Source organism: Colobus angolensis, unplaced genomic scaffold (assembly GCF_000951035.1).
Source record: "Colobus angolensis palliatus isolate OR3802 unplaced genomic scaffold, Cang.pa_1.0 Scaffold13, whole genome shotgun sequence".
Taxonomy (NCBI): Eukaryota; Metazoa; Chordata; class Mammalia; order Primates; family Cercopithecidae; genus Colobus; species Colobus angolensis.
Window position 1 is genome coordinate 12,334,349 of NW_012114252.1, and position 23,250 is coordinate 12,357,598.

Here is a 23,250-nt window from a genome sequence, read left to right on the forward strand (position 1 = left end):
TGGCTAATTTTTTGTATTTTTAGTAGAGACGGGGTTTCACCGTGTTAGCCAGGATGGTCTCGATCTCCTGACCTCGTGATGCACCCGTCTCGGCCTCCCAAAGTGCTGGGATTACAGGCTTGAGCTACCGCATCCGGCCAACACACTGCATTTCTAAACAACCTAATCAATAGTACTGAAAGATCTACTGCAGTGTTCTAGGAACATTATTTGAAATCAAAGAATGACAGAACTATCAAGAAACTTATTGAGGAAATATACAACAAATAGTAACACAACACACAGATTTAAAACTATATTAAACAAACAAAACACACAGATTTAAAATTATATTAAACTATATTAAATTAAAACAGTATATGAATATTTTCAAGCCAGTATAATCAATGTTGAGTTAATTAATCTAAGATGTTGTAGAGGATGCCTATTACATAAATATCTTAGCACATCTGTAGTGCAGAAGGATGTTTTGGTGCAAATCAGCATGGGTCTTCATGTTCTTTCCCACGGAAAGATTCAAGTCCCTACAGGGTTAGCTCCACTTGGCACCATATTTCATTAGCAGTGTGGTAGCATTCTAGCTCTACATCCACAAAGAGAATAGAAAAAAGCTTCGGCAAATAAATTGAGGCTAATGAGACGCATCATGAAAGGTTAATTTAACATATTACAAGGCTTTAATCATCAATGTGAAAAATGCCCCCCCCACCCAAGTATTGACCTGATAAAAGATTTCTTCTCTTTATGGTTAGGCTAAAAATCAGAATTAAAGCATTAGTAGATTATTGTCACTCATGTGGACCAATTTTACTGAGTGGTAAGTCTATGCACACAACTAAAATGAAAACTTTAAATATGGCATTGAGAGCTTCAGTGAAATTATATCTGTAGTAAGTTCTAGACTTCAGGCAAATACACATCTGGATGCTTACTCAATCAGGGTTGTTGTAATATTGAATGTTTATCTGGCCCATAATATATAACTTACAGCCTGATTTTCTGATCTATGAATTCAGGAAATGGGCTGAAAGCATTTTTAGGTAAAACTTCTGAAGTATTTTCAACTTGAGTTGTGTGGAATTCTAGGGATTCTGCATACTTGGTTTTAGATTCTTTTTTTGAAACACACTTTAATGATTTTTGAAATAAAAATATACACACTTTAAAGGACAGAGATTAAAATTTTTCTCTTAAATATGAGAGTTTAGAGAAACTCTGAAGTTAAGTACTTGCACCACCTTTCCTGCGCATAAACATGTTTAAAACAATGTCGTCAAACAGATGTTATTTTCTCTCTCCCCTTGATACATTTCAGCAAAATACATAAGTAATATATTCAAATACAACAGCCATTCACTTTCACAGGAAAGAAAAAGCATTGTTGAAATAGGACATGAATTATTGTGTTCAGGAGGACACTGGGGAGGCTTCCTAGACCAGACAAAATTTGGCTACAGTTATGTTATGTCACATATACATTATGTGACAATGAAGCAATATTAAAAAAGAACCCACAAATTACTCAAGTTCAAAGACAAAAATAAATTCTAGCTTTAAAGTTAGAAACTGAAAAGTGCCAGAACTTTCTAACTGCATAATCTAAAAGCCAATCTATTGTTGCCTGCTAATTAAGCCATCACAGGGTTTCATATAATTAATAGCAAATCGTCTCTGAATAGAAAAATGGAATAGTTGCAACATGCCTTTACATAGACATGCATTTTAGACAGTCTGTTTTTAAACTATAGTATCAGGACAGACTTTCCATGTAGAAGAGATGATTAATTATGTTTTGGGTTGAATGCTCTATTTTCTTTTCTCTCAGGCTAGAAAAGCTTTGGTTTCTATAATTACTTCTCATTTATCTCTAGTTAAATGTGGGTGAAATTTTCTAGTAATTAAATTTGAATTCATTCTAATTGGTAAGTTTAAAACAATGACAGGAATAAATTATATTACATATTGCAACCCAAATAAGACTGAATAAAACAGATACATTATGTGGCAATGAAGCAATATTAAGAAAGAAGACCCCCAAAATTATTCAAATTCAAAGACTAAAATAAATTCTGACATTCTGTTAAGGTTAGAAAATATGGATTCTCTTTTATTAGGCAAATGTTTGGAAGAAGCCTTTGAAGGCTACCACTTCTAGAATAGAATCAAAGATAATTTTCCTACACAGAGGAGAAAGAGAGGGCTCACTGAAGACTCCAAATTATGAACTATTTTTAATCATTTATTTGGCTTAGTTATTTATAATCAATTTACTCGTTGTTGATTTCTAAATATAAAACATATATAGATAGCAAAGAGACTATCAGGGACTTCATGAAGCCATTGTTTTTGATTCAGAAAAGGTGTGGTAGCTGTTCTGCTTAAGTGCCATTGTTGTATGAATTTTGCGCCAATATTTGCTGATTTATTTCCTTCCTTTAGTGAAGCAGGAGGTGGTGCCTATCAGTAAAGATCAGTATATATATTCTGCATTTCCTTCTCTCCACACTCAGAAGGAAAGAATTTTAAAACTCAGCCTTGCATTTTAAAACATATTGAATTTTAAAACTTTTAATGCAGGGAAATCCCTCAGAAATTCTCCAGCCTGCTTTCTTCATTTCACAGATGAGTAATCAGTTGCTCTGGGAGAGCATGCTATCTGCCCAAGGTCACTTAGCTGATAGGAAATCTAATTTGTGACTAATGACAAATGTGTGCTTTCTTTCACACCAAGCACTTGTGGACATTTTTTTTTCTTGTCAGTGATCTAGGTGAACACAATTTCATAAAACTTGCAGATGAACAGAAACTGAGAGGAAGATCTAATGTGTGAGAAATGATAAAATAAGAGTTCAAAAGAAGGTTGGCAAGTTAGAGAGATAGAAAATGGCAAAATACAATGTGATAGAAATCAGTGTAGAGGTCTCCTCTAAGTTAACCACACATGCACAGACTCCTCACACATTTAGTTATGGAATGAAGAAGGTACCTCTTAAGAAGAGCTTGTACCAGGACAACTAGTTGCTGAAAGACTAGTTTAAGTGGGTTTCATGAATCCAAGTGCAGTGTCTGCTGTATTGAAGTTAATGGCCTGTTAATTTGGTTTAGAGACAGAAGACTTGGGCTAAAGTCCTAACCAGTTGTGAGTATTATCTGGGTATCACCTGTAATTTTTAAAAATGTATTCCTCCACTCCTAGATCATAAGAACTACAAGGGAGGCACCATTCTTGATGTATTCTCTCCTGTATCCTAGGATTTTGCACTGTGCCAGGCATACAGTAGACACTCCATTAGTACTTGTTAAATCAATTATTAAGCTAATGTAACTTATCCTCTCTGAGTGCCAGTTTTCTCATTTATAAAATTAAGAACCTACAGCTGTGAAAGTGTTTTGGAAACTCCAAAATGCTGTGGAAATATAAGCAATTACTACTGCTACTGAGAAATGCTAGCAATAATACTTAGAGAATTTGATACAATTCAGCCCGGAAAAGCTAAGATTCGCAGAATAGAGTTGTCTCCAAATATCTGAAGAACTATTTTATTTAAGGGATTGGACCCATCTTTGTATGTAGTTCCAGAGGAGCAGATGGTCACCACTGTCCAGGCAGATGTGTCTCAATGTAAGGACAACATCTGTAATATTAATACTTAGAACGTATCCTGTAATTTTCTCTCTATCCTTGGAAACCAGTTGAGATCCAGAGTCTTTCACTGGGAGGCTTAAAGCCTAGAGCAGCCCTGGGGCTAGAGGCGGCCGGGGTAATGAACTAACCTTGAACCAATTCATCACACAGCAATCTCAATGCTTTAGTTAGCTCTTACAGGTATTTAATGTGGCCAAAGGAATGAGGGAAGTCTTGTTGGTTTGGAAGCCCTGCCTACCACAACCCCTACACCACCCCATCCCCCTGCACAGTCTGATGTCATCACTAGTGGAAATGTTTAAACAGCAGTGAATATGCATGATAGACAGAATCTTGCATTGGATAAAAAGCGAATCTTTGAAATTCAAGGTCATATTCAGCTGAATATAAGCTACAGAAATTGGAACTTTTGAAGGCGGCGATGAATACATGTGCTTAAAAAGGATTGGAAAGGCCTGGGCACGATGATCCCAGCGCTTTGGGAGGCTGAGGCGGGAGGATCACGTGAGGTCAGGAGTTCAAAACCAGCCTGGCCAACATGGTGAAACCCTGTCTCTACTAAAAATACAAAAATTAGCCAGTGAGCCGAGATTGTCCCGTTGCTCTACAGCCTGGGCAACATGAATGAAACCCATCTCAAAAAAAAAAAAAAAGGATTGGAAAGAAGAGATATGAACTTCTCCTTTTGCTTCCCTGAAGTAGAGAAAACAGAGTTTAAGAAATGATTTATACTATTTGTCCCAACTTCCTAAAAATCACGGCATAAAATTCTATGTAGGAAATAAAAATAACTGCAGATTAACACACAGTTTATATATTAATCACATCCGTTTATAAATATAATGCATACACGTGAAGAACACACACAACGCATAAAGAAATTAGACAGAACAGTTCTTAATTTGCTTCTTTTCATTTTGGCACTTGTGTGAACTTGATTGTCAAATGCATTAACCCACAGAAAACTTAGCGATTTGATGAACCTTGAATCCATTTAGAATCTGTCTTCTCTGCTAGAAAAAGAGAATGTATGTTTTTAGAAAAACATTTGGCCCACAGATGATATGAGAAAAAGCTTTTCCCATTTAAATAGCTGCTATTTTTATAAATGGAACCACATCAACTTTTCCATAAGGAGAAAACACACTCTTGTGAAGAGCTGAGAAATTCTGGGGTGCGTGTGTGTGTGTTAGAGTTGCCAAGTAGTTTTCCCTTACATTTATGCAACATATCTTAGGAAAGAAAAGAGATGCATGAAGAGTTACTTCCCTGTCCCTGTGCAGGTTAGTATAGCAGCGTGGATGTCTTAAAGGAGGGTAAGGATCCTAGGGGAGTAAGTGCAATTATGCCTAAAGGATTTCCTGGAAGTCGGCAGGTAATGTGAAATGAAATTGGAAGAGTGAGGAGGCTGTGTTTTCCCCCAATGCCAGGGTGTGCTTTCATTTGATATTAATAGTTACTGAGCCAAGGTGGACCCGTCCTTACTTTTTAAAATAATTCATTGCTGTCAATTACACACGTGAGCTAGAATGTTCAGGCCACGTTCACAAACTTCTCAGTGAGAAACCCCGTGTTTCTGAAAGTCATTCTAAAATCTATCACACGGCAATGTTTTTCCAAGATAAAGAAAAATTCATGAAAGTGTTATGCAACTTTCTGAAATTCCAAACCAGCCTAGTCAACAGGGACTACCTTCTACAGATTCATTTTCTTATTCACGTGGTGCATTTATGAGTTCCATTAATATAGACGAAAATTATACACAGGTATCCAGAAAAGACATCTGAGGCCTTCCACACTTCACATTATTATCAGTGGGGATATCAGAGGGCAGCTTTCTTTCTGCATCATCTCTCTCTGAGTGAAAGCTTGTTATTTAACTGCATTTGTCAGCTAATCAGCCAGAACGTGAAGCTATTAAAATTTAGAACTGGCCTCTGGAAAGGTAGATGTTCTGTGAAACGCCAAAATGAAAATTGCCTGGTGCTGTGATGACCACCGTAACTTGAAGCCATCATCATTAGGATGCATTTCTCAAGGCAGCGCACAGGGCGCACATGGATAATCATCGGACTGTATTTTCATCTGAAGCTTGCCATTCAGGGACTCCATCCTCAGTTCTGGGACAATAGACTAAATCCCCTCTCAATTTACACAAATCAGTGTTAGATCTCAGCTGGCAAAAGGCAGCCTTCGAAGCTGTCTCCTTCAAAGCGGACAAGGCCACAGCTCCAGCTGGAGTCATTGAAAGGCAAGAAGAGCATAAGAAAATCCCAGCCACAGAACAAAACCCATGCTTCTTCCAAAGCACATCCCAGTGCTGAGATCCGGTTGCATGAAGCATGTTCTATAGCTACTCTTCTGTGTCTCCTGGTAATTTCTATGCAATACTGTCTTAGTACATTCAGTAGTCTTTGTACACTAAAAATACCTTGAACTGGGTGGCTTCTAAACAACAGAAATTTATTTCTCACAGTTCCGGAGACTGGGAAGTTCAAGTTCAAGGCACTGGCAAATTCAGTTTTTGGTGAAGGTTTCCATTTCATTGTCAATGCCTTCTTGTTGTGTCTTCACAGGGTGGAAAGGGCAAGGGCTGTCTCTCAGGCCTTTTTAAAAATGAAGTTGTTAATCCCATTCATGAAGGTGTCATCCTCATGACCTAATCACCTCCCAAAGACCTTTGTTATTTGGCTTCTAATTACAGATATTTCAAAAGCAGAAGTGGTATAACTTTTCAGGCTTTGTATAGTGCTATCATCTGTATGTTTTATTCCCCCAAAATGCATACGTTGAAACAGTCATCGCTAGGGGGATGGTATTAGCAGGTGGGGCCTTTGGCAGGTATTTAGTATTTGTCTTAACTTTTCATCTAACTTCTAAATTCTTGGCCCTGAGTACCATTGTTTTGTAGCCCCTGTTCTACTTAGATTTCTCTCGATCGGAGTCAGTGCAAACTTCTTTTGTTATAAAAAGGTTGTATTCTGCCACTAGGGAGTAACAGACGAAGAGCAATTAAGAATGGTCTTTTATTAAGATGCCAGCCTTTGTTGGGCAGTCTTGGGAATGTCATAATTGGCAAAATTCCGAAGCTGATGTGAGAACTAGCATAACTATGTTACACTCCAGGGCTGTCACCAAAACCCAGGTTTGACATCTGAATTTAACTGACACTGTTTGCCTGCTTTGAGGCTGTCCTTCCATTTTGTTTCTAACTGCAAATGAGAATGGCTCCCCGAGGGAAGCCTTTGGGATCACAAATGCATAAACATCTGGGAATCAAATCTCTTTCAATTACATTAATTATCTGCTATGTGCAGGAGAAAGTTTTGAATCTAAAATAACATTAATTTAATCTCAAGGTTAGAGGGAGATTTTAAACTTCCTTTAAACCCCAAATAGCCTTTAAAACCCCAGAGGGGAAGAATCTGGCTGGGTGTGGTGGCTCACGCCTGTAATCCCAGCACTTTGGGAGGCCGAGGCGGGAGGATCACCTGAGGTCAGGAGTTTGAGACCAGCCTGACCAACATGGTGAAACCCTGTCTCTACTAAAAATGCAAAAAATTAGCTAGACATGGTGGCAGGCACCTGTAAATCCAGCTACTTGGGAAGCTGGGGTAGGAGAATCGCTTGAATCAAGGAGGTGGAGGTGGCAGTGAGCCAAAATTGTGCCATTGCACTCCAGCCTGGGTGACAAGAGCAAGACTCCATCTCAAAATAGAATAAAATAAAACCCAGGGGGGAAGAATCTATAAGCACACTGTAATGAAAGTGTGATAAAACATATGCAGGGAAGCACATCCTTGAGGTACTTCGTGAGAGTGCCTGGTAAATCAAATGTCTGGGATGCTTGCTTCAGTCAATGAGGCAAAAGAAAGTCCGGGCTGCCAAATTATTTACTTAAGAAATGGTTGTAATGTTATTCTACCCAATTGGAACGATCTGCCTGTACTAGCTTAGTGCTCAATACAGTTCAGTTCTGTTGATCCTTGTTTTGAAATCTCATGCACATTCTTCTCATCTAAAGATGCCCGTTACCATCACTAAGCCAGCCTATCGTCCATCTCCTGCCAGTACAACCCACACCATGTGAATGTTACAGCACCACTTCCATCATGCTTCTCCTTGTGTAAGTAGCTCACCTACTGAAGCAAACCTAAATCTCCATCGCCTTGCCTCAGCTTGCAGCTGATGGTCTTCCACGCCATTCTTGCAGGCAGCCTCTTCCTGGCAGTCAGGAAGGGCTCCTTGCTGAATGGTCTGTACAGTGTTCTCCTTGGCACCTGTTTTGCTTTCACCTATGTTATGGTCACTGACTGTAATGTCCTTCTCCTCCTCTCCTGTTCCCGCCGTCAAATGTTAGTCATTCTCAAGGTCCTCTTAGGTTCTGCCCCACCTGGCTCTTTTGGCCCACACAATCTCTCCTCTTCTCTAAAAAGTGTTTATAGATTATAACATGGGTTTTGCTATGGTTGTGTGTTTTTATGAGCATGTGTGAATATGTATGTATCTATAGGTAGACACTGCTGGTAATTTCTTAGAGAAAACAGCTTCTACTTGTTTTGTTCAAAATGTCTGAGACCAGTTGTTTTTGTTTGTTTTTAGGGAAAAAACCCCTGACATCAAGGGGAGAGCATGACACAGCCCCCACTACCACCAATGATGCAGCCCAGTGAGTTTCCCACATTTGGGGAAAGCAGGGAAATCAGCACATCAGAATGCAATGGGGAAGCTCACCCTGGGAAAAACCATTTTCATGATCATGCCATCTCCCCTGCCAGGTAAGACCAGTCTGTGTATTTCTCTGTTGTCATAAAATATGCCCAGCAAACATGGATTTGTTATATTCTACCTCACTTCTAGTGAGATATATCCCTTAATAAAATAAGTGACTGAAAAGTCACAGAAGATGTCACAGCACCATGTTATCTGGCCTCCCTTGCCTCCTAATCCGGAATCACCTCCTTTAGCTATCTCACCTCCCTTTATCTTTATGTGATATTAAAGAATCATTTGAAAAGGCCAGAGGGTGTAGCTGGGATCAAAAGTCAGGCAGACAAATATGTCATGTGTCCATATTAACAACAATACAGGTTTCTTCCTAATTTACAAATCAGAACATAGTTTCACAATAGTCAAAAACCAACAGCAAATCTGATAGTCAAAGCCTAGTAAGGTTCACTTCTTTCATTGTGTTAATGTGTGAATATTTCAGTGACTAAGGCACATTTCCAAGAAATAACAATTATGGGGAAAATGTAATTTAAAAATATTTTTACATAAAACTATTATGTGCTTAAATTTATATGAATTCCATTTTGAAATATTTCTCAAAATGTAAACAACACATAAAAGACACATGAATCAATTAATTTGCCTACATCTAATCTGAAGGTATAAATATTTTGGGTTTAAACTATTGATCTGAATATTGCACTGAAGACTATCATTATTATCTTAATATGTTCACATAAGGTCCAACGGTAATTTGACATTTTTAATGTGTCCTAATGGTAACATGATTTGACTGTTACATTTACAAAAGGAACAACTAGCACCCTACTTTCTAGCAAACAATAATGTCATGTAGAATCTCTGAGAGAAACTGCATGGGCTACGTGTTTCTCTAGTCATTTTTTCTTGGACAAATTTAAAGTTGTATCTTTTCATTTTCAATAAGTATCATGCCCTGAAAAACCTCCCTTCTCTGTGGTTCTGTGGTAAAGTATCAAGGGCATAGACTCTGAAACCCGATGGTCCCTCATTCAGATTTTGATTCAGCTACTTCTTAACTGAGTGGCACTCGGCAATTCACTTAACAACTCTGAGCATCAGTTTGGGTATCTGGAAAGGATAGACTGGTGGTGGCACAATACTTACTACTTGAAGTTGAGATATGACTAAAATAAATAATTATTAATAAGGTGCCTCACTTGTTAGAGTGATAGAACTGGCAGTACTAGCTAAAGGGAAACAAGTTGTAAAATACTACACACCGTGTGGAGTTAGAAAGGCACCCTTGGTTCCTTTGCTACCCTCTATCTTTTGAAGGTAGTTGTTGTTCACAGGATCTCAGCAGCCAGAAATACTGCTGCTGATTTTATAATTTTCCAGCAGGCACTTGTGAATCACCATATGCTCTAATTTTTTTTTCTAAGAAATTCTGGCAGCATTTAAAAAATGAAGTCACTATGCCAATGCCAATCTAAAGATGCCAATCTACAACTTACAGTCTTTGCTACTTTTATTCTTCCACATGAAGCCCAAATCTCTGCCATTGACATGTCATGGTCAGTGTCTTTGTCTAAATGACACTGTTGTATAATGACTTACAGTGGGATTTTCTCTTTGTTTGAAGTCAGGTGGGGAAAGGGGTGGTGCACTTGACATGTCTTTATTCTTTTTCTTTAAGAAACCCTTATTAAACCTTTAACACTAATTTTTTCCCACTCCCTTCAAACTTTGAAGGAACTTTGTGCATTTCACCCAGAACAGAACTCATCGCACAGCATTAACACACAGGCTATGGGGAAGGGGAAATCAGGGGCACGGAGAAGCACAATGCAGGGGTTGGTTTGAATTTAGGAACTCTCACGTTCCTCTGAAGCAGACGGCTCCTTGCTCTAAGAGCTCCAGTGTCTCCCCACAGTCCGTGCACCTGCATGGCCTTCTCACTGCCGACAACTCTGCCTCTATTTCGTGTGTGTGCCACATCAGCCACACATGTCCATCTTCTTTTTTTTTTTTTTTTTTTTTTCCGAGTCTGATCTTATTTATTTGTTACTCAAAAAGTTATTTCTGACTGGATTCAGACTTAGAAGTAGAAGCTCGCAGAGAGGAAAGTCTGCGTCTCTTCGCAATTTGTTCCTGGCGCTTCTCCTTAGCCTCCTTCATTCTTTTGGCCAAAAGTTTAGCATATTCTGCAGCCTCTTCCTTGTTTTTCTTAGTACGCTGCTTCTTCAGAGCAATACGCCGCCGTTTGTGCTGCAAGACACGTGGAGTAACAAGACGCTGAATCTTGGGTGCTTTGGTCCTAGGTTTCTTACCTTCTTTGTTTAAGGGCTTTCTCACAACATACTGGCGGACGTCATCTTCTTTAGAGAGATTGAAAAGTTTGCTGATTCTGCTAGCTCTTTTGGGGCCCAGGCGGCGAGGCACTGTAGTATCAGTCAGTCCAGGAATATCCTTCTCTCCTTTTTTTACAATAACCAAGTTGAGAACGCTCAGATTGGCATCCACAATGCAACCACGAACTGATTTTCTCTTTCTTTCTCCCGTTCTCCTTGGTCTGTAACAGGAATGCCCCTTACTCAGCAGCAGGCGGACACGGCCATGGGTCAAGACACCCTGCGTCATGCGGAAACCTTGTTTGCCATTCCCACCACTGATTCGGACCACATAACCCTTCCATTCTTCACCCAGAGAGTCAGCAGCAACTTCTGTGGCCATACGCTTCTCATAAAAAGTACGAAGTTTGCGTTCATCATCCACTTCAATGAGTTTCTGGCAGCCAGTGGCTGGGAAGGAGATGTTCAGCTTCATCTTGAAGCAGCTGAACGCCTCCGAGGCGCCACGGAAAAGAGGACATGTCCATCTTCTTAATGATCCTTGCATTTGCTACTGATGGCCACCTCATGGTTCTTACACCCGCTGTCCACTCCGCATGCTTTCCCTCCCCAAGCATCTTTCCATGGCATGCTCCACACTGCTCTCTGTCTTTGTCTGTCTCCCTCTCTCTCTCTCTCTCATTTCAGCAGTGTGTCCCTTGAGTGTTATATCTGAAATAGAGCCTTCTCAAACTGATCTTGCCATTCTCTTATTCTGCTCTATTTTACTTCAAAGAGTTTATCACTGCCTGAATTTCTGTGTATTTTCAGTTCACTGTTTCTTCCACTAGTCTTTCTTCCACTAGTCTCTGGGCTCAGGAAGACTGGATGTTGTCTTTTTTTCTACTGTATTCTCAGCATCAGAGCAAGGCCTGACCATGATAGAAACTCAAAGACTAAATAAATACACTAGTGTCATATGCATATCGAATAGCAGACTTTCAATTGTTGATTTTCTAAAAAAGCAGGAAAGAGTCAGGGACTAGCATGGTACATGGCAGAGGCCTGACGTAGTTCCTTTAACTGTATTATCTCATTTAATTATTAAAAAAGATGGAGTATCTTTTATTCTCGTTTTAGAGCTGAAGCCTCTGGTTTTAGAATTTAAATTGTCCAATCTAAACTTGTCCAATCTAAAGATATACACTTAGGAAGTGACTGCCAGCATTTAAGCCCTGGGTTTTAGATTCCAAATTTGATAATTTTGTCTCCACATAACACAGATGTAAAATAGTTTTTAAAGAAGCTTAGAGAGTTTACAGACTTTGTTGATTTTTAGTTAAGTGGTTATTATTACAAGGTAATTGATTCAGCAGCTGGGATAAGATAAATAATTAAATGAATGTTTATATAAGCAAAGAACCAAACCAGCTATTGAATCAATAAAGCCTACTATGCTTTCATTTTTCTCTGGCTCTCCTTCTTCCCAACTTCCCTTGAATAAAGGTATCCCTTAAAATTCAGTACATGTTCTTTCCAGTCTACGGAGAGCTCATTCTTTTTGATGACTTCATAACCTTAATTTTGCATTTCTATGACTGACCTTCAGTTTGAATTCCAGTCCTGTCTCCTAATGTCTAGTGAACATTCTCACTTTGAGTTCTTTTTGTTATGTCCTCAAAGTCAGTATTACTCTGTGTCCCCAACTGGCTCCTTGTCCTAAATTTTCTTTCCCAGGCACTAAGCATTAGCCATATTTAATTCCTTAGCCAAATAATTGTTATATCCTATTAATTCTTCCTTAAATTATGTCTATATATTGTACTTATATCAAATTTACTATTTTCACTGCCAATATCATATTTCAAATCCATATGCACTCATACCTCGATTGCTATAATAGCTGCTTTTTTGTTGTTTTTTATTTTATTTTTACTTTTATTTTGAGTTCACAGGTACATGTGCAGGTTTGTTACACAGGTAACCTGTGTCACGGGGGGTTGTTGCACAGATTATTTCATCACCAGGTATTAATTAAACCTAGTACCCATTAATTATTTTTCCTGATCCTCTCCCTCCTCCTACCCTTCACCCTCCCAAAGGCCTCAGTGTCTGCTGTTCCCCTCTGTATGTCCATGAGTTCTCATCATTTGGCTACTACTTATAAGTGACAACATGTGGTATTTGGTTTTCTGTTCCTGTGTTAGTTTGCTAAGGATAATGGTCTCCAGCTCCACCCATGTTTCTGCAAAGGACATGATCTCATTCTTTTTCATGGCTGCATGGTATTCTATGGTGTATATGTGCCACATTTCTTTAACCAGTCTATCATAGATGGGCATTTAGGTTGATTCCATGTCTTTGCTAGTGTGAATAGTGCTGCAATGAACATACACCTGCATGTGTCTTTATAATAAAACAATTTGTAATTCCTGTGGTAATGGGATTGCTGACTCAAATGGCATTTCTGTCTTTAGGTCTTTGAGGAATTGTCACTCTGTCTTCCACAATGGTTGAACTAATTTACACTCCCACCAACAGTGTATAAGCATTTCTTTTTCTCCACAACCTCGCCAGCATCTGTTATTTTTTGACTTTTTAGTAACAGCCATTCTGACTGGTGTTAGATGGTATCTCATTGTGGTTTTGATTTGCATTTCTCTAATGATCGGTGATGTTGAGCCTTTTTTCATATGATTGTTGGTGCATGTATGCCTTCTTTTTAAAAGTGTTGGCCGGGCGCAGTGGCTCACACCTGTAATCCCAGCACTTTGGGAGGCTGAGGTGGGCAGATCACAAGGTCAGGAGATGGAGACCATTCTGGACAACATGGTGAAACCCCATTCCTACTAAAAATACAAAAATTAGCTGGGTGTGGTGGCACATGCCCATAATCCCAGCTACTCAGGAGGCTGAGGCAGGAGAATCGCTTGAACCCAGGAGGCGGAGATTGCAGTAAGCCGAGAGATTGCACCACTGCACTCCAGCCTGGTGACACAGCGAGACTCTGTCTCAAAAAAGAAAAACAAAAAAAAGGGATCTGTCCACATCCTTTGCCCACTTTTTAATGGCATTGAGTTGTTTTTTTTTTTTTTTTGGTAAATTTTTTAAGTTTCTTATAGCCGCTAGATATTAGACCTCTGTTGAATGTATAGTTTGCAAAAATTATCTTCCATTCTTTAGGTTGCCCGTTTACTCTGTTGACAGTTTCTTTTGTTGTGCAGAAGCTCTTAAGTTTAATTAGATCCTATTTGTCAATCTTTGCTTTTGTTGCAACTGCTTTTGGCATCTTTGTCATGAAATCTTTGCCTTATTGACATTGCCCTAAATGGTATTGCCTAGGTTGTCTTCTTTGGTTTTTACAGTTTTACGTTTTACGTTTAAGTCCTTAATCCATCTTGAGTTAATGTTTTTATATGATGCAAGAAAGGGACCCAGTTTTAATCTTCTGCATATGGCTAGCCAGTTATCCCAGCACCACTGATTGACTAGGGAATCATTTCCCCATTGCTTTTTGTTGTTGTTGTTAGGTTTGTCAAAGATCAGATAGCTGTAAGTGTGCAGTCTTATTTCTGAATTCAGTATTCTCTTGCATCAGTCTATGTGTCTGTTTTTGTACCTAAGCCATGCTGTTTTGGATACTGTAGTCCTGTAGCAGCTTCTTGATTGATCTCTCGTTTCCTGATAACTCTGTTATAATTTATCTGGTACATTAGTGCGAAATTGGCATTCCTTAAAGTTCTTTCAACAAGTCGCTGCTCACAGTTCAAAGTTTGAACATTATAGCTTTAGTAGTTATCCACAGTGTGGCTCCAATAGACCTTTTGATCTTAACTTCTACTATTCTTTAATATCCTCCAGTTTAGAGAAGTCTTCTAAATATGCCCTATGAATTTTTGCTGCCAGAAAATTTTCTACATTCTGATCATTTTGGGGAATGTAGTTTTTCCTTCTCTCAATTTATTCAGATCCCATAAGGCTTCGCTTATGACCCACCTTCATGAAGCCATTTCTGATTGGGTTGCCACATTGCTTAATTCCAGGAGACACTATTAACATATTTGTGCTCCAGGGAGCAAATTTCTTGTTTACTTTCTAATATTACCCTTTCTTCCCTATAGACTTTAGTCTTAGGTAAAGTTTAATAGGTGTCATTCTGAAGATTATTTAACCTTTTCAATGTTTGAATGGTAACATATACTGAATATAATCTTCCCATTTCCCACCTATTTTCCCATTCCTATCTAATCTTTCTCTTGTCCCACTTGTCAATTTTACTCATGGCTTTTCAGGGTCAGCGTGTGTTTATTAAACACTTGCTATGTGTCTTGGACTATTTAAGACGATAGGCACACAGTATTGAATGAATTAGACTTGATCTTTGCTTTGGTGCAACACTCACATCATCATACACACAACCTATGGGGTCAAGTGCAGGGAGGGGGAAGTATCAGATGCTAAGGAGGCTTTAAGAGTAGGCTAGTGAGGTCATGAAAAGGGTCCCAGACATCTAGTTCATGCATAGTTCTCAGGATCACTTCTAGCTTTATTTATACTGTGCCACGTGAAGAGGAAGCAACTAACCCTAGATCTGCTAAAACGTGTTCAGTGTCTCACATTGTCTCCTGGATACTCTACTTGAGTAGAATGAGAAGTGCAGTCATTACATCCGTCACATTAAAAGCACACATCTTCCAAATGTACATACAGTGCATACGTGGATGTGACATTGGTATATCTTTAGTTTTAATATTTTTAAAATTGTATACAGATACGTAAATTATTCAAAGGCAGGGATCATGCCTTCTCTCTGCTTTGTAAAGAATATTTACTGTGAGGGTTAGCAACCCCAGCTGATCGTGACAGACTCCATTTAAATTTCCACAGTTTCAAAGCCTAGCTTCTCCCAAAGCTAAAAACAAAAACAAAAACAAAAACAACAAACAAAAAACCCAAAACAAAAAAAAAAAGCAAAAGCAATTAGAAGTTATAGAGTAAAACAATATTATCTAAGTGCTGGGCAACTTGATGTATATAGGTTTTGCAGCTCTGTCATTTTAAGCCATTCTTGATATGAGTAACTGGGTACTACAAATGAAACTTTGAGTTTAAACTAAGATACATTATCTATGTCTATCTATCACCCATCTATTTATCTATCATCTATTATCAATATCTATCTATCTTTAAAGTAAGATACATTATATATCATAACCGTATTCTATTATCAAGGTAGCTGGCTCGATAGTATCATATGTGTTCAGAGGTTTTTTTTCCCTCCTTTCATAAATCATTTTTGAGTCTTTTCGATGGGATAGAGAGAATTAAGTGTAAGGAGTACTGAAGATTAAGTTAATTTATAGTGCTTCTCTTTGCTCTCAGGGTATTCTTAATGTTTTAATAATAACACTGTGGACCCTACTCCCTATGTTTTAGGACATAGAGTGATCACTGCATTTTGCCCAGGTTTCACTGTTACCTGCCAGGAACTGAACTGGACATAAGATTCATCCATGCTCCTGAAGACCCTTCTCTGCCATCTGGCATGTACCCTGAGTCAGTGTCCAGAAGCCTGGCTGATAGAACCAGCCACTGGATGTCACCCTTTCTCTAAAACCAACCAACAGAGCTGGCTGCTCACAACCACCTCCAAAGTGCCCATTGCTGGTCTGATGTGCTGGCAATAAGGCACCAGCTCACAGATTAGACTACACCTTCTACCTCATCTCACAGAATTCTAAAAGAACTCATCTTCACTAAGTCTGTCTGTCATCATGAACTACCTATTCTGTTTTGTTTTCTCCCATTTCTCTATGAGAACAGGAACTTTTACATAGGCAAAGACTTAATTATTTGCATAGAGATTTCTGATGATTCTTGATGATGAAGAGAAAATACTTTTTGTATTGGCTTTCTAGGGCTGCCATAACAAAATACCATGGTTGGAGGGCTGGGGGATGGGGAGTTAAACAACAGAAATGTATTTCCTCACACTCTAAGAAAGTCTAAGGTCTACGCAAGTCTAAGTGTTGGCAGGGCTGTTCCCTCCTGAGCCTTCTCTTCTTGTTGGCCATCCTCCCCCGTATCCTCACAGGTCTTCCCTCTGTACATGTCTGTGTCCTAATTTCCTCTTTGTGTAAGGACACCAATCAAATTGGATTAGGGCTCACCCTAATTACCTCATTTTGATTTCATTAACTCGTTAAAAGCCTCATCTTCAAAGGCAACATGCCCTCAACAATTTGAGGGGAAGGAGACAGAATTGAATCCATAATGCTTTTCTTTTTCCAGTTCATCTGATTATTGTGTTTTCTCTTATTGGTTGCTGACAGTTAAACCACACCGAATTTATATAGGCTGTCAGAAGTTGGATGGTGTTGCGCCTCTTAAGAAACTTAAAAAGAACCAACTGTCTCCACACTGGATTTTCTGAACACACAAGCCAGGGAGGTCAACACTGATGACTCACGTCATGTCGCAATTTAATCCTCTCCCACCTTCTAATATACAATCTGTCTTGTCTTCCCAATTCCACTCTGCTATGTATTATCTAAAACGCAGAATCCAAGGCTAATTCTGCTCCTGATTTCCAGGTGCTCATTCAAAACACATAATAGGTCATGTGAAAGAAAAACACTGGACTATAATTCAGAAAATGTGACATCGTCCATGTTACAAATTAATAATGTATCCTTCAACACACTGTCCAAGAGGATATCATAAAACTAAGCCAATAATACTTTCCCTGATTTCAAATACTGTTTTAATAAAGTTAAGCTCTATATGAATGTGTGTTGAAAGCTGTAAAGTACCATCTAGCATATTGAATAGCTGTCACTGTCCATTTTTAAGATTATTGTCATATGAATGAATGGATGACCCGCTGTTTTATCCTTTAAAACCAGTTAGTTTCCATTCCTATGGATCTCATAACTCTCTCCACTTACCTTTATTACAGTGTTCCTTATACTGTATTTTAATTGTAACTTTACTCATCTGTTTTTCCACTGAGTTATAAACCCCTGGAAAAAAAGGATTGTGTCTGTAGGCAGCTCAGTTTCCTCAATGCATAACCCTACATGGTTCTCAGGAGAAACTCACTGCGCTCTCTGATGACTGACTGCCTCTCCTCAGAGCATGTCAGCTGCATTTCTTTCTAGGTAGCAGGCATCCTGTCTTCTTTTCTGTCCTCCTCCCCAGTGCCTCCAAGTCCCACCCATCCATAGTGGTATGTAAGCATATTTTCAGTCTCTTCTGCTGTTGCCCACCCTAGCAATGTGGGGGACTGTGCTTGGGTTTGGTGTTTCTTTTCACCTTGTTACTCATCTCTGTCCACTGAAAAGCTTAAACTACACAGAAATGCCAGGCTGTTCTCTATTACCTTTTAATTTATGTATTTATTATGAGACAGAGTTTAGCTCTTGTTGCCCAGGCTAGGGTGCAGTGGCACGATTTCACCTCACTGCAACCTCTGCCTCCCAGGTTCAAGTGATTCTCGTGCCTCAGCCTCCTGAGTAGCTGGGATTCCAGGCGTGCATCACTACACCCGGCTAATTTTTGTATATTTAGTAGAGACGGGGTTTCACCATGTTGGCCAGGCTGGTCTCAAAGTCCTGACCTCAGGTGATCCACCTGCCTCGGCCTCCCAAAGTGCTGGGATGACAGGCATGAGCCACTGCCCCCCCATTCCCCCGCACTTTTTTTTTTTTTCTGAAATCATACGGCAGTTCTGCTAGCATGATATGGAGTGCAGGTACTCCAGGGCTGGGTGACCCAGTAACTTTGAGGTTGTTGAAATGTCTGCTTTCTGACTTCCCTGTCCAGGCTGTCTCTGTCAGATTAGAGCAAATAAATGATAATGAGGACTGTGCATAGGAAAATTAATTCTGGGGACTGTAATCAGCATCATCCTTACAGAAAACTTACACACGTGTGTAAGCACTGAGGAAAACCCTGAAATATCTGCTAGTATAATACAAAGAGGCAGTTTTGAAATAGAATGCTGGATTAATTAATTTATTATGAACCCAAAGCATGTCGTTGTAAGAGAGACAAATTCGATTCCTTTAATGTGACTTGGACATTACATGCTTGCCTTCCTTGCTTACTTTGAATGTAATCAAGTTCAAAACTAGATAAAAGGGGGAGGAGAGACAGGCATTTAATTGGATTTCTCAAAGTGTATTTTCTGTGCAATTCTCTAGTTTGTGTTTGTGATATTAACCAGAAGAATTTGCTTTTCAGTTCTGGAAGCATCAACAGCCCTGCTTGTTAGGATTTTGGATATTTCTTTGCCCTTTTTTCCTAGTATACTTCTTGATTTAAGGGAAATCCTAATCCTTTATTGTTATTTGTGCCTTTTTGGAATATATATATATGTATATATATATGTGTGTGTATGTGTGTGTGTGTGTATATATATATATATGGTTGAAGACCATAAGCACATATATATATATACACACACACACACATACACACACACTTACTCTGTACATTTATTACAAGATTCTCTTCTTTCCTTCAACAGAAGGACCCATGATTTGCTTTTCCAAATCTTCCTTCAGGGATTTATTAACCACCATGACTCACAAATGTCTTTGATTTTAGAGCTTTCTACTTCTCTTTCACTGTGGTGCATTTGAACATGCATAAGAATTTCTCCCTTCAAATTTTTCAGTATCTAGAATTAATGTCTGAAATGGAGCTCTCTTTCTTAAGACATCATTTTCCCTATTTTCATGCTTCCCACCACTCACATTCTCTTTTGTGTCTCCAGGCTTGTGATTCTGGAACCATTAGGGGTTCTTTCTTCCTCAACAGGCCAGCAAGTACCTAATGTTATCAGCCATTCGGAGATTCATAGGTACCTTCGTGCCCCAGTTTCTGATCTCCAGGTTAGTCCTGTGAGATTTGGTCTTCATTTCCCAGCCCAAAACAGAATTTGTGACTCACCTGGAAAATCATGCCCCTTACTCTCTGCTAAATCAGATCCTCTTTTTGAAACATATTTCACAGATTCTCTGACCATCATAAAGTTCATTCATGCAAGTTTCTAAACTCTTCTCTAATCATTTGGATCACTTCAAAATGTAAAGCGCAAGCTGTCGTGCACCGGAGTTTCGTGTGTTCTCCAACTTGAAAAAGTTTCAGTAAAATTCAAAGGATCTTAGGACTTAAGATCCCAAGGTAAACTAGGGTGAGAAGACGAATTTTAAAATGAATATATGAAACTTTTGATAGAATTAGTTTTCTAAGATAAAAAAGTGTATTAAATTAAAAATTCCAATAACATTTACATATATTAATAAGGACCTTTTATTAAAAAGCTTCTGTTATGCCTGTCAGACAATTTTCAGAATCTCCTCTTAATATTTAAATGCCTTTACATTATTATTATTTATATTATTATTAATAATAATGCCCTTACATTATTCTTATTTTTTTCTTTATTGCAAATAATATATACTGAAAGAGGCTTCTTCTCTTTGCTTTTGGTCTTCAACCAGATGTTAAATGCCTTTCTGATATTAAGACCTCAGATTCTACCTCCAGGCCCTATCTCTACCTTCAAATCTTATAATCATTTCAGTTTGTTCCCTAGGTGAGGTTCTAATTCTAGTATTTTGTTTTTTCTTTTTTTCATTTTCCATTAATTTCCCCCAAATATCACTTTTACCAAGCTTTATCTTTTAAAAAATAGTAACTTCTTTTCACTCTCTTTTATCCACTCTACTTTTCTTTTTTTTTTTTTTGATTTGTAGTCAAGGCATTCCCTCGTGTATCTAATTATATCTAATAAGAGTAACTGCCATAAACACGTAGGAACTAAGCTATTCCTAATAATGTCTAGAGCATAGTCAACTATATTTGAGTGAAGAGAACTAGAATTGGGGTAGATTTACTAGCTGGCTTTATTCATTTTCTTTTCTTTTCTTTTTTTTTGTTTAGATTCAGTGGTTACATGTGCAGGTTTGTTATGGGTATACTGTGTGATGGTAAGGAGAAAAGGTGCAAAGGTTAAAAAACTACCCACTGGGTACTATTCCTTTGCTTTTAACTATCTATGTGTGTTCCATAATTAAGTGTACATTATTAAAATAAATACACCACCTAGACGTTAAACACCAAATTCCATAAAGCTAGGTGAATTCCTCATACTTCAGCATGCCTCACTGTCCCTTTCTGGAAAATTTTTAAAGCCTTACTCCTGAGTCTACCATAAAGATGTTGGTTAAATAGTTCTGGACTTATGTTGGAGAATGAGCATTTTATGTAAGGATCCTGGTGATTTTGATGCAACTTGATCTTGGATCACATTATGATAAACATAGATGAAGAACTAGAGAAGAGTAATTAGCCATAAATCTGTAGAACATTGCAATTCGTTATATTTGTTTTTATGTGTACCAACTATAATGTGGATCTTGTATCGATATTTGTGCCAAAGATATAGGTGCTTGCATTTGAAAGTGCATGCTGTGTTTTCTTTTGTTCTATCAGTAAGTCAGATGAAGTAAAGAATTTGCAAAATGTTGATGAAACATATTTGCTAACACACAAGCATTAGCTCTTTTTGTGAGTGGCTATAAAGAAACACTTGGTGGGCAAGGAAGTCCCATGCTCTATTTCTGTCCTTTCCCCTTTACAGCTGGGTGACCTTGAATAAACACAAAATCTCTGAAATGTGTGTCCCCTCTGAGTATAGTCTGCGAATGGCACTTCCTATTTCAAAAGGTTGTTGTGAGGCTCCAACGAAAATGTACTTTAGGCCGGGCGCGGTGGCTCAAGCCTGTAATCCCAGCACTTTGGGAGGCCGAGACGGGTGGATCACGAGGTCAGGAGATCAACACCATCCTGATCTACACGGTGAAACCCCGTCTCTACTAAAAAATACAAAAAACAAAAAACTAGCCGGGCGAGATGGCGGGCGCCTGTAGTCCCAGCTTCTCGGGAGGCTGAGGCAGGAGAATGGCGTAAACCCAGGAGGCGGAGCTTACAGTGAGCCGAGATCGCGCCACTGCACTCCAGCCTGGGCGACGGAGCTAGACTCCGTCTCAAAAAAAAAAAAAAAAAGAAAATGTACTCTAAGGTGCTGTAACAGGCATGAAATATAGGTGGCATGAACATTTTGGGGTGTGAAGCATTGTATGCTGGATTTTCTAGCCTTAATGAGCTGACAATTTTATTCTCCCATTTCTACACTCACCAACTCGCCACTCCTAACCTTCACATTACATTTTTTTTTGTAAGTTCTGAAGTCTTACCTTATTTCTTCTGGAATTTCTCAAAATATAGCAGTCGACAAAGGACAGTCATTTGACAAATGTTTCAAGTGAGGGACTTTACAAGCATGCCTATTCATTAGTAAAGGCTTCTTGCTAATATTACTTTCAACTCCTTTCTCCAATACTTCCTTATAAGCAAGGAGATTATTATTAGGGAGAGAGTCAGTCATGGCCTTCTGCAACTGCTAAGGCACAGCAGATTGACAGATTTCTGAAAGCCAAGATCATTCAAGATGATCTTTGACCTTCCTACCCCATTTCCACCCATTATTGTTAATATTAACTCTTCTGACAAACTTTGAGTAAAATGTACAAATGTTCACTGAAACCCACAGTGTAAAAATGTGTCTAAAAACTTGTGTGCATTAAGGAAATGAGATGACTGAGTCAAACTCATTCATTTGGAGAACCCACTTGAAAAGTAATGTTCACTGGATATCAAATGACAAACTGGATGTATTTATATATTGGCACTAGAGCCTAAAATTAACACAGTACTAACTTCCCCTAGAGAATGATGCAATGAAATGTACTACCCAATGAATATAAATAGAAAATGTTACTGCCTTATTTGGCGTTTGTGACAAGTGAGAAAATATATGTAAATCTAAATGATTACAGTAAAAAGATCTATAATTGTTAATAGGAAATAATATCCAAACAAGAGACTACCTTCTTAACAGTGTAGAGTTTAAGGAAAATGCAAGTAGAATAAGTAAAGAAAGAAAAACAAAATTGGCAAGAGTGGTACAAAGATTAACAATTACAATGAACTGTAGCTATTTTCCTATTGTCAGACGAAATCCTTAGGTTTGAGGTAAACAGCCCTGGTCCACACCCAAACACCACCATTGCTTTGGATTGCTGAAACAACAGGAAATAGAGCTAAGAGGTTTCTGGTAGAAAATGACAGCTCTTCATTTTAGTGTCACTCAGGTTGACAATTGATGCACAGGATACATGTCACAACTCATCACTGCCTATCTTGAGGATGTGGGTCATGCAAGCCTCCAGCAAAAATGAAAACTCTGAACAACACAGTGAAATCTCATTTCACAAGATGCACTAGAATCAAGGCCATTTTCTTGGAGGAAAAATATCATAGAAAAGAGTTATTGATTTATGCCCCACATATACCGCCATTGCAAGAGGGCTGTGAAAAATAAAAATTGTTGCTAGTTGTAAATCCAACCTCATAAAACAAATCTTGTGCACAAGTATTTTCTTTGCCCTTCATACCATAATTTTTGTTGTTTTAACCAATTAACTCTAC

The 23,250-nt window shown here is 38.5% G+C and overlaps 1 protein-coding gene and 1 pseudogene across 4 annotated transcripts in view; both read right to left on the bottom strand.

Moving 5' to 3' along the window:
• The window catches only part of FGF14 (fibroblast growth factor 14), a 703,287-nt gene that overhangs the window by 50,734 nt on the left and 629,303 nt on the right, over positions 1-23,250 (bottom strand). The gene's annotated exons all lie outside the window — the stretch shown is intronic.
• LOC105505875 lies at positions 10,399-11,221 on the bottom strand (annotated as a pseudogene). Its single transcript, XR_001000832.1, has one exon. The product of XR_001000832.1 is annotated as a 40S ribosomal protein S6 pseudogene (transcript).